General features: G+C 36.8%; 1 protein-coding gene and 1 non-coding gene across 3 annotated transcripts in view; one reads left to right on the top strand and one right to left on the bottom strand.

The window, feature by feature from the left end:
- SCAMP1 (secretory carrier membrane protein 1) overlaps positions 1 to 4,601 on the top strand; it is a 121,797-nt gene that overhangs the window by 28,920 nt on the left and 88,276 nt on the right. The gene's annotated exons all lie outside the window — the stretch shown is intronic.
- On the bottom strand, positions 3,575 to 3,681 carry LOC119471101. Its single transcript, XR_005200098.1, has one exon. It is a non-coding gene; the product is annotated as a U6 spliceosomal RNA (small nuclear RNA).

Here is a 4,601-nt window from a genome sequence, read left to right on the forward strand (position 1 = left end):
TTGCACTCTGTGTCTTATTTGATTTTGATGCACGCTAAGTTTGAGACTAGAAATTCAAAGGTTAGACTACCTGTTTGGAAAATGCTTTTTATGTAGTTGACTTTTGTTGATGTTCATTATGTTGATGTGTTCATTATAAATGCTTTTCACATGAATTACATAGTTGATTTTGTTGAGATGTTTTATATATATATATATATACTTTTTACACACACATACACATACACTAGGATTTTGTGATTCAGGTTTTTTTTAATTTCAGTAGGTTTTTGGGGAATAGGTGGTGTTTGGGTACATGAATAATTTCTCACTGGTGATTTCTGAGATTTTGGTGCACCTGTCACCCGAGCAGTGTACACTGCACCCAATGTGTAGTCTTTTGTCCCTCACCCCACTCCCACTCTTCCCCTGAGTCCACAAAGTTCATTCTATCATTCTTATGCCTTTGTGTCCTTTTAACTTAGCTCCCACTTGTGAGAACATACAATGTTTGGTTTTCCTTTCCTCAGTTACTTCACTTAGAATAATGTCTCCAATTTCATCCACATTGCTGCAAATGCCACTATTTCATTCCTTTTCATGGCTGAGTAGTATTCCATGGTATATAAATACACTCATTGATTGATGTGCATTTAAGCTGGATCCATATTTTTGCAAATGTGAATTGTGCTGCTATAAACATGCATGTGCAAGTATCTTTTTTGTGTAATGACTTCTTTTCCTTTGGGTCTATACCCATTGAGTGGGATTGCTGGATCAAATGATAGATGTGGTTTTGATTCTTTAAGAAATTTTTACACCATTTTCCATAGTGTTTGTACTAGTTTCCATTCCCACCAACAGTGTCAAAGTGTTCCCTTTTTACCACATCCACACAAACATCTATTCTTTTTTGAGTATGGCCATTTTTGCAGTAGTAAGTTGGTATCACATTGTGTTTTTGCTTTGCATTGCCCTGATAGTGATATTGAGCATTTTTTTCATATTTTTTGGGCCATTTCTACATCATCTTTTGAGAATTGTCTGTTCATGTCCTTAGCCCACTTTTTGTTTTTTTCTTGCTGATTTGTTTGAGTTCCTTGTAGACTATGGATATTAGTCCTTTGTCAGATGTATAGATTGTGAAAATTTTTTCCCACTCTGTGGGTTGTCTGTTTACTCTGCTGATTATTTCTTTTGCTGTGCACAAGCTTTTTAGTTTAATTAACTCCCATCTATTAGCCTTTTTTGTTGCTGCATTTGCTTTTGGGTTCTTGGTTATGAAGTCTTTGCCTCAGCCAATGTCAAGAAATATTTTTCCAGTGTTACCTTCTAGAATTTTTATGGTTTCAGGTCTTGGATTTAGGCCTTTGATCCACCTTGAGTTGATTTTTGTATAAGGTAAGAGATGAGGATCCCATTTCATTCTTTTACATGTGACTTACCAGTTATCCCGGCACCATTTGTTGAATAGGGTATCCTTTCCCCGCTTGCTTTTGTTTTTGCTTTGTCAAAGATCAGCTGATTGTAAGTATTTGGGTTTATTTTTGGATTCTCTATTCTGTTTCGTAGGTCTGTATGCCTGTTTTTATACCAGTACCATGCTCTTTTGGTGACTACGGCCTTATAGTATAGTTTGAAGTCCAGTAATGTAATGCCTCCAGATTTGTCCTTCTTGCTTAGTCTTGCTTTGGCTATGTGGGCTCTTTTTTGGTTCGCTATGAATTTCAGGTTTGTTTTTCTAGTTCTGTGAAGAATGATGGAGGTATTTTGATGTGAATTACATTGAATTTGTTGATTACTTTTGGCAGTATGGTCATTTTTACAGTATTGATTCTACCCATCCATGAGCATGGGCTGTGTTTTCATTTGTTTGTGTCATCTATGATTTCTTTTTTTTTGAGACGGAGTTTCGCTCTTGTTACCCAGGCTGGACTGCAATGGTGCGATCTCGGCTCACCGCAACCTCCGCCTCCTGGGTTCAGGCAATTCTTCTGCCCCAGCCTCCTGAGTCGCTGGGATTACAGGCACGCGCCACAATGCCCAGCTAATTTTTTTTGTATTTTTAGTAGAGACGGGGTTTCACCATGTTGACCAGGATGGTCTCGATCTCTTGACCTCGTGATCCACCCGCCTCGGCCTCCCACAGTGCTGGGATTACAGGCTTGAGCCACCGCGCCCGGCCTTATCTATGATTTCTTTCAATGGTGTTTTGTACTTTTCCTTGTAGAGGTCTTTCATCTCATTAGGTATATTCCTAAGGATTTAATTTTTTTTGCAGCTATTGTAAAAGGGGTGGAGTTCTTGATTTGATTCTCAGATTGGTCACTGTTGGTGTGTAGCAGGGCTGCTGATTTGTGTACATTAATGTTGTGCACAGATGTTTCAGTTTCCTGAAACTTTGCTGAATTTATTTACCAGTTTTACCAGTTCTAGGAGCTTTTTGGATGAATCTTCTAGGTATATATCATGTCATCAGCAAACAGCCACAGTTTGACTTCCTCTTTACCAGTTTGGATGCCCTTTATTTCTTTTTCTTGTCTAATTGCTCTGGCTAGGACTTCCAGTACTGTGTAGAATAGAAGTGGTGAAAGTGGGCATTCTTGTCTTGTTCCGGTTCTTAAGGGGAATGCTTTCAACATTTCCCCATTCAGTATAATGTGGGTTTCTCATAGATGGCTTTTATTATTTTAAGGCATGTCCCTTTTATGCCTATTTTGCTGAGGCTTTTAATCATAAAGGGATGCTGGATTTTGTCAAATGCTTTTTCTCCATCTACTGAGATGATCATGTGATTCTTGTTTTTAATTTCTGTTTATGTGGTGTATCACATTTATTGTTTTATGGATGTTAAACCTTGCCTGCATCCTTCTTAGGAAACCGCTTGATCATGGTGCATTATCTTTTTGATATGCTGTTGAGTTTGGTTAGTTAGTATTTGGTTGAGGATTTTTTGCATCTGTGTTCATCAGGGTATTGGACTGTGGTTTTCTTTTTTTGTTATGTTGTTTTCTGGTTTTGATATTAGAGTGATACTGGCTTCATAGAATAATTTTAGGGAGATTCCCTCTTTCTCTGTCTTTTGGAACAGTGTCAATAGCATTGATACCAATTCTTCTTTGAATGTCTGATAGAATTCAGCTGTGAATCCGTCTGGCCGTGGACTTGTTTTTGTTGGTAACTTTTTAATTACAATTTCAATTTTGCTGCTTGTTACTGGTCTGTTCAGAGTTTGTATTTCTTCCTGGCTTAATCTAGAAGGGTTGTATGTTTCCAGGAACCTATCCATCTCTTCTAGGTTTTCTAGTTTATTTGTGTAATGGTGTTCATAGTAACCTTGAACGATCTTTTGTATCTCTGTGGTATTGATTATGATGTCTGTTTCATATCTAATTGTACTTATTTGGTACTTCTCTCTTTTTTTCTTGGTTATTCTTGCTAATAATCTATCAATTTTATTTCTCTCTTCAAAGAACCAGCTTTTTGTTTAATTTATCTTTTGTGTTTGTTCGTTTCTATTTCGTTTAGTTCTGCTCTGATCTTTGTTATTTCTTTTCTTCTTCTGGGTTTGGGTTTGGTTTGTTCTTTTTTATTTTTAAATATGGAACGCTTCACAAATTTTCGTGTCATCCTTGTGCAGGGGCCATGCTAATCTTCTCTGTATCGTTCCAACTTTACTGTATGTGCTGCCGAAACAAGCACGATTTGTTCTTGTTTCTCTAGTTCCTTGAAGTGTGACCTTAGATTGTCTACTTGTGCTGTTACAGACTTTTTGAGTACGCATTTAATGCTATAAACTGTCCTCTTAGCTCCACTTTTGCTGTTTCCCAGAGGTTTTGATAGGTTGTGTCACTATTGTTCAGTTCAAAGAATTTTTAAATTTTTGTCTTGATTTTAGTATTGACTCGATCATTACGGAGCAGGTTATTTAATTTCCATGGGTTTGCATGGTTTCGAGGGTTCCCTTTGGAGTTGATTTTCAATTCTATTCCACTGTGGTCAGAAAGAGTACTTGATATAATTTTGATTTCCGTATATTTGTTGAGAATTGTTTTGTGGTCTATGATATGGCCTATCTTGGGGAATGTTCCATGTGCTGATGAAGAGAATGTATATTCTGCAGTTGTTGGGTAGAATATTCTGTAAATATCTGTTAAGTCCTGTTGTCCTAGGGTATAGTTTAAGTCCGTTGTTTCTTTGTTGACGTTTTGTCTTGATGATCTATCTAGTGCTGTCAGTAGAGTATGGAAGTCCCCCACTATTACTGTGTTGCTGTCTGTCTCATTTCTTAGGTCTTGTAGTAATTGTTTTATAAATTTGGAAACTCCAGTGTTAGGTGCATATGTATTTAGGATTTTGATGTTTTCCTGTTGGACTATTCCTTTTATCATTGTGCAATGTTCCTCTTTGTCTTTTTAACTGCTGTTGCTTTAAAGTTTGTTTTGTCTAGTATAAAAATAGCCACTCTTGCTTGCTTTTGGTGTCCATTTGCATGGAATATCTTTTTCTAGTCCTTTACCTTAACTTTATGTGAGTACTTAGGTGTCAAGTGAGTCTCTTGAAGACAACAGATAGTTGGTGAATTCTGCCATTCTATATCCTTTTTTTTTTTTTTTTTTTTT

This window comes from Cebus imitator, unplaced genomic scaffold (genome assembly GCF_001604975.1).
Source record: "Cebus imitator isolate Cc_AM_T3 unplaced genomic scaffold, Cebus_imitator-1.0 Scaffold50, whole genome shotgun sequence".
Classification (NCBI taxonomy): domain Eukaryota; kingdom Metazoa; phylum Chordata; class Mammalia; order Primates; family Cebidae; genus Cebus; species Cebus imitator.